This window comes from Cannabis sativa, chromosome 8, assembly GCF_029168945.1.
Source record: "Cannabis sativa cultivar Pink pepper isolate KNU-18-1 chromosome 8, ASM2916894v1, whole genome shotgun sequence".
NCBI lineage: Eukaryota > Viridiplantae > Streptophyta > Magnoliopsida > Rosales > Cannabaceae > Cannabis > Cannabis sativa.
The window spans coordinates 39,797,947-39,805,983 of NC_083608.1; the positions used below are offsets into that span (position 1 = coordinate 39,797,947).

Genomic DNA, 8,037 nt, shown 5'->3' on the forward strand with positions numbered 1-8,037 from the left:
TTTTGAAAATAATTATTACGTGGACTAATTAAACTGTGCCACGTGTACACTGTGTACACGTAGACATTCCAACCTGGCACTTAACACCTAAAAATAGATGGAAAGGGCTAAGTGCTAACAGAATTTGGGTTTAGGAGGTTTTACCACCAAAATTTTAGAATTGGGGTTAGTTGCAAGAACCTAGGGGTGAGCAAAAAATCTAAAAAAACCGACCAAACCGAATACACCAACTGTCCGAACACCAAAAAAACTGTCTTAACATGGTCGGTTTTAGTGTCAATGGCAAACCGACCGATTAAACCGAGAACTGACCGAACATATATATTATGCATAATATATATTATTTTTGTACATATTTAATATGTAATTTGATTAAACTAATTTTACTTATATCTTTTTTTATTTAAAGTCTCAATTATTCATTCCTTTATTTTATTATAGTTTGATGCATTTACATATTATATACACATTTATAAAATAATACAAGTTTTTTTAATATAACTCATTACCATATTAGTAGCACAAATAATTTGAACAAATTAAAAAAAAAAATTTACATTATTTATTTAACTAAGAAAGTTTTATTCTTAAATTATATGATATTTGATACAATACTCTATTTTTTTTAGTTTTCAAATAATTATAAAAAATTTAAAAACTTATTCTTTAAAAAAAAAAATCGGTTTGGTCGGTTTAAACCGACCAAACCGTGAATTAAAACGATCGGTTTTTTTACACTTGTATAATGGTCGGTCAGTTTTTTTTACACTTGTATAATGGTCGGTCGGTTTTCGGATTATAACCATGAAAATCGAAAACCGAAAACCGAATTTTGGATTTTTTTTTTGTATAAAAAACCGACCAAACCGACTGTTGCTCACCCCTACAAGAAACTGGCCACTTAAGGAAATTATGCCGCAAATTACCCTTTTCCAAATATGTATACACACAAATTATTAATATCGCATGTACATATTTTCTTTAAGAAAAATGTATAATATATATTTGAAAGATTTAGGTATAAGTATTGCGTAGCATACTAGCATTCATCATTTTTCTAAACAAGTGTATCAACCACTATCGAAAGTGCCTTAAAAAAAGAAAATGATGTGAGAATTTTTCTTTTGTGAGGCACGAATTGGAGGAGAAAGACAATCAAAAATTGAATAATGATTTTCATTAAAAAAAATATATATATTGAATAATATATAAGAAAAATATCTACCGATTTAATATTTTTTAAAATAGAATTTACTTCTTGTACGGCATTCTATATTCAAAACAAAGTTGAATACTGAATCATATTAATTGTTCATATTAATTAATAATCATTAGCCAATCACATTTTTCTATTTTCTTTTTGACAAAATATCACATTTTTCTTTTAGTTTATATATTTTACAAAACAAAATAATAAAAGAGAATGACGTGTGAGCTTTTACTTATTTTTTTTATTGAGGTTTTTTAATTTATATTTTTTATTATTTATAAAAATAAAACAATATAATCTTAATAGAAATAGCATAACCATGAAATAAAAATAACTTTTATAAAATAGAAACAATATAACCTTAACATAGAAACAAATTTTTATACTTTTATAAAAATGAAAAAAAAAAAAAAAAAGAAGCAATTTTTATAAAATAAAAACGGGAAACTTACAAAATACTGTTTTTTTACCAAATGTTTTCAAAAATACCGGGACACAGCAAACTTTACATTTTTACTGTCCAAGTCAATTTTTATTTCTTTTATACTGTCTAGGCCCAATATATTTACTTTTATACGGTAAACACTAAACAGTAACAAAACACAAACGGCACCTCTCCTTCGTGGTTGGGGACGGAGAAATCAATACCGGAATCATAGAAACACTAGAAAAAAATCATAAAAAACTGGCAAAGAGAAAAAATTACTAAATCAACAACAAATTACTGTTTTGTAGTGTTATTTTACTGTTGTTTTAATATGAAAAAAGACCACATAAATAAAATATTGTAAAAAATATCAGGACATGGAATCTATACCAGTTCTCATAAAGAGCAATAGATAATAGGAAAAAGAGCATAATTATTTCAAGAGAATGTGACAATCCTATAAAAAAAAAAAAACATAAGAAACACTACTAAAACAACACAAAAAAATAATGAACATAAAAAACAGGCATAAAAAAACTCTGGAATGGTAGTATTTCGATCGGGTGTACTTGGATTCTCAATCCTATTAAAAAACATAAGAAAACACTACTAAAACAACAAAAAAAATAAAAATAAAGAACATAAAAAACAAGCATAAAAAAACATTAAAACTAAAATAATGAAATGACACACCTCAACAACCCTTTTCCTAATTATGTCTTCAAACAGATCAGTTGATCGAACAATCTTCACTTGGTATTTACCCTTTCCCTAAGAGTTAACAAAATAAAATCAAAACAACAACAAGACACAAAGTCAAACGAACAGAAAACTATAAAATAGGACTAACAAAAAAAAACATTCAAAAAAAAAAAGAAAGAAATATGAAATATAATTAACTTGAAAAAAACCCTAAAACAACACAAGATCAATAGAAAAAAACCTTATCAGATTTGGGAGACTTTGGAACTTTGGCTCAAACTCAAAAGAAGAGTTGGAGTTCTCCAACACAGATTGAGGGTATTTTTTGATTTAGTGTTCTTTGAAGTACCAGAACCTATATTTGCAAGAACAGATCTAGAAAATCAAAATTAAAAAAACCATTCTTTTATTTCCCCCCCAAAAGTATGACTAAAAATTAGAAAAACTAAAAAAATGAGAAGAAGATGAAGAAAAAGAACTGAACAAGAAATAAAATAAAAAAATTTATATGTTAATGGAGAGAGTAAGAGAACTTAAGGAGGAAGATAGTGAGAAAAAAGATGATAAGTGTATGAATTTTAAAAAAATAAAATAAAAGAAAGAGACCCATGAAGAAGAAGAAGAAGAACAGAAGAGGAGCAATTACTATTACATGACACTTTATCTTCATGTTCATCAGATGAGTCCACCCATCTTCTAAAAAGAACAGGTACTTCATGTTGTTCTTGTTCTGTAAATATTTTAGAAGGAAATGTGTTTGATAAATAGTGAAACATAGGGTGTGAGATTTTTAAATCTATTTAAATAAAAAAAAATTAAAAAAAAAAAAAAACATGTCACTTTTGTGAAAGGCCACATCCCATCAACCATTTAATCAAAATATAATATAATAATTATTAAATATTAAAAATAATAAATAATAATTTTCAAATCCATTAAAATAAAAAAAAAATAAAGAACTAGTCACTTTTGACACAAACAGTCAAAAAAAACAAAAAAGAATAGAGCTGAATTAAAAGGCAGTACACTGCCGAACTTGAAAATGTGTAAAAAATGGGGATAAGCTAATATATAAAAATCTATAACTAATGGCAGTATACTGCCAAATAAATATAAACAGTAAAAACGTAAATGCAAGCATGTCACAGTATTTTTGTAATAAATGGGAAAAAGTTAGTACATCATGTAAATTTCCCAATAAAAACAGTATAATCTCAAAATTAAAAGAGCATAACCTTAATGTTGAAATAAATCCCCATATTATTGTACACTGCTCATATTACAAATACACAGAAATTACAAGCAGTAAAAAGACTTATGTGGCCTTCAGCCTCTATTTACCTAGACAAAGCAGTTAAAGTTAGTTAACAAAAGTTTAGTAATACTTTGTAACTAACTCTCCTCTCTTTGTGCTCTAATACAACAACATATATAAACTAGTAGCAACAATAACAACATAAAAAAAAAAAATCAGAGGTAGGAGAATACACAACAAAAATCATATCAGTTTTCAAAGAGGAGAAATTGAGTGATTTAAGGGTTCTTGGAGGAGGCTTACAATGGAGTAAGCTTTAGAACCAAGGTGGTGGTTCGGATATCCATGGCCAGAGGATGTTGTTCATGCAAAAGAAGAGAAGAAACACAACACTGTTAGTACTGATTTAGAGAGGAAAAATAGAGAGAAAAAGAGGAGAAAATCACTGTAAAATATCTGGATGACCAAAATAAATACATGTGTGTTTTGGAATCCAAACCCATTGTAATCATTTGATCATTGAAGATCCATAGTGAACGAGACGAGCTCGAAGAGGACATACCCAACACAATTTTGGGGAACCTCTATAAAACCGGTGTTATCTCTTCCTTTTATTTTTCTGCAACTTTCTATATTGTGTTTATGTGTGTGTATATTTATGTGATTTCTGGGTTGTTGAATCGGCTTGGGAAAGGCTCCATTTAAGGGATTATTTTCTGGGTTTTGTTTATGATCAGGGAAGGGTGATTAATCGGGTTGTCTTGATTTTCTGGGTTTGATCTGGTGTGCTTTTGTGGTTGCTGTCTTCGTGTTCTTCAATGAAGAACCACGAAGAACAGCCTCTGCTAGGGTTTATTAGTTGGGGTTAGTGATGATAAAAGTGACAAAAGAAATATATATATATATGTGTGTGTGTGTTTGATGAAATTTTAGAGTTTCTAGTGTGAATAAACGATGTTAAATGCTAAAATATTACATATTTTATAGTGAAAAAAATACAAAATAAAATTAATTCTTTATAATATTTTCAAGAAATTAATGCAATATATTATTATATTGAAAATATTTTATTTAAGATTAATTTTATCTTTGTTTATAAATAATAATAGTATTTATGGCATAATAGAGAAAAAGAAATAAAAAGTTAAAAAAATACATTGTTTTTATTTAAAGAAATACAAATTAATTAAATTTTAAATAAATATTTTCTCTAACATTATTGTGATATATTTTATGTTGAAAATATTTTGTTTATATTTAATTTTGTTTGTTGTTTGAATTAAAAAATAGCATTATTAAAAGAAAAGAAAAAGAAATAAAAATGGCAGAAATAAAAGCCCAAAACCATGAAAATTGGCATTTTTGAAAGTAAAAAGCCCAAGAAATCAGCCCAAAAACCGGCCCAAATTCCTCACCAGCAGACAGCCCCGCCACGTGGCGGTCTGCCATTCGTCCGCAGAAGCCCAGCAGAAGCTTGTCCCCCAGCCGCCTCTCCTTCTCCCCACGCGCGCGTGACGCGCACGGCTTCTCCTTGGCCGTGCGTGCGCGCCACCTTCCAGGCGCGCGAGTGGGCCTCGTCCCACCTTGTTCACCAAGCTTCAAAAAGGAAGCTTTCTCCTCTTTTCTGCATGCGCCAAGTGTCACTCAAAGGCTCAATTTGCTATTTTTTCAGCCAACAGAAGCTTGCCACGTGGCACCGCCTTGCCCAAGTCATCCAATCAAAATGCGACACGTGGCACTCCGATTTTAATTATTTGTATTTACATTTTTACCCACATGCAATTTGTAATAAGTTTAATTGCACATTAGTCCTTTTACCCTTCTATAAATAGAAGCTTAGGATTTTAGAATTCAGAGCGCTCAGTGTTAGTTTACCGCTTTCTTAGTTAATTTTCTTATGGGTTTCTAAGTTCCCTTATTATTAAGGAGGACGATGAAACCTAGTGTATTTAATTAAGTATTTATTTTTATTTTGATTCTCAGTACAATATATGCTTATGATTTTCGCTTCTTAAAATAATTTCTTTCATCTTTAATATCAAGTATTTTTGATAGTTAGAAATTATTTATGCTTGGTTCCATATTTTATTAAAAATAATATTTTTTGATTTTTTGTATTTACATTAAATTGTTTCACATTTAATGCTTAAAAGTTATAATTTTAAAGCGAAGGAAAATCTATTTTTTTTATTAGAAAATAATTGGTTTGATTACTGATTAAATTATGAGAATCAATATAAACATAAATATTTTTATATACATTAAGTGGATTCTGAACCCTTAATAATATCCTAAAATATTTCTGAAAATATCTGTTACTGTCATTTTTATCATTTAAACACTTTATTTTATTTTGTTACCAAAAACCTCACCATTTTCGGAACTAGGTTAGAGTTTTATTAGCTTAGATTAAATAAGTATTTTCTTCGATTTCACGCAATTCCCATGGGTTCGACCTCGTTCTTCACAATCTCCATACTACAATAAAGATTTGTGCGCTTGCGAGTTGATAAATGTAAAACGTACCATTTTGGTATACAACAAGTTTTTGGCGCCGTTGCCGGGGAACTGCAAGAAGAAAAACTACTTTAATTGAGGTTGGTATAATTCTTCTACTAGTTATTATATTATATATATTATATATTAAAGTAAAATTTATATATATAATTATATATTATTATTATTATTATTATTATTATTATTATTATTATTATATATTACAGTAAGTAACTTACGTTACTTACTGTTAATTATATTTATATATATAAATTTATATTATATTATTATTATATATACATTACTTAACTATTAAGAAAAGCATATTATTAATATAATTATATATTATAAATTATAATTAATATTAATATTTATATTTCTGTCAAATATATACATATTATTTATTTCCCGTTATATTTTAAATTCTGTCTTTATTTCTGCACATATATTAATATTAGTATTTATATTTCTGTCAAATATACATATTATTTATTTCCCGCTATATTTTAAATTCAGTCTTTATTTACGCAATTATATGGTAGGCACCGCCTCCTAATTTTTTCATGTTATTTTAATTTTTGTGATACTTAGTGTATGATTTACTGGGAACGAAATTCTAAAAATCGTTTGGTAAAAAGAAAATTATTGTGGGTTGAAATTAAAAGTGAAAATTCTGACATCATGGAACCAAATCAAGTAAATGTGGAAGAAAAAACTCTTATTGATCATTTTTCTCCAATTTCTGCTAATCCACCATCATGCATTATTTTTCCTGAAACAAATGCTACACATTTTGAGCTGAAACCTTCCATAATTCAACTTTTGCCATCTTTTTATGGGTTAGGTAAAGAGGATCCATACATGCATGTAAAAGATTTTTTAGAAATTTGCTCTACTTTTAGATTTCAAAATTTTTCTGATGAATCTGTTAGGCTTAGACTTTTTCCATTCTCATTAAAAGATAAGTCTAAAGCCTGGTTAAATTCACTCCCAGCCCGATCCATTTCTACTTGGGATGAATTAGTTAATAAATTTTTGTCCAAATTTTTTCCCATGTCTAAAACGGATAATATTAGGAGAGAAATCTCCGAATTTTATCAGAAAGATCACGAAGAATTTTATGAATGTTGGGAAAGATTTAAAGATTTATTGCTAAAATGTCCACACCATGGTTTTGAAAAATGGAGATTGGTAAAATACTTTTATGATGGATTATCTCCCTCAAACCGACAAATGGTACAATCAATGCACACTGGAAAATTTTTGCAATTTAGAGGGGATGAGGCTTGGGAGTCTCTTGAGAACCTTTCTGTAAATTCTCAACAGTGGAATTGCCAAGATCCTAGATCGAAAGCTTCCAACACACCTAAGAGAGGTGGAATTTACGATGTCAAAGATGACGTAGATATTAAAACATCATTAGCAAATCTAACTAGGAGAGTTGAAGCTATGTCATTAAGTCAATCCATGAATACTCCTATACATAGGAATGAAATTTGTTCCTTATGCTATAGTACAAGTCATAGTGTCTATCATGTCCATCATTACCTATATACCAAGAGGCATTTTCTGAAGAAGTGAACGCTCTTCAAACTTATGGGAAATCATCTGATAGCCCATTTTCTCAATCCTACAATCCAAATTGGAGAAATCATCCAAATTTTTCATGGAGACAGAACCAGCCTCCAATGAATTAAGGGCACCAGTACAACACGCCCAATCAGAGTCAAGCCCAACCTAATATGCCATATCCTCAATAACAAAGAAAACCATCTTTAGAGGATACACTACAACAGTTTATGCAAACCACCCAACAAGCTTTACACACAAATTCTCAATCCCTATTAAAGCTTGAAACACAAATGGGTCAGCTTGCTACATCGCCGTAGCCGAAAGGGAAAAGGGAAAACTTCCCTACCAACCCATTCCAAATCCAAAGAGTCAAGA

The 8,037-nt window shown here is 29.0% G+C and overlaps 1 non-coding gene across 1 annotated transcript; it reads right to left on the reverse strand.

The window, feature by feature from the left end:
• Window positions 1-7,158: 7,158 nt before the first annotated feature.
• LOC115703355 (small nucleolar RNA R71) lies at window positions 7,159-7,265 on the reverse strand. Its single transcript, XR_004009127.2, has one exon. It is a non-coding gene; the product is annotated as a small nucleolar RNA R71 (small nucleolar RNA).
• Window positions 7,266-8,037: the final 772 nt, after the last annotated feature.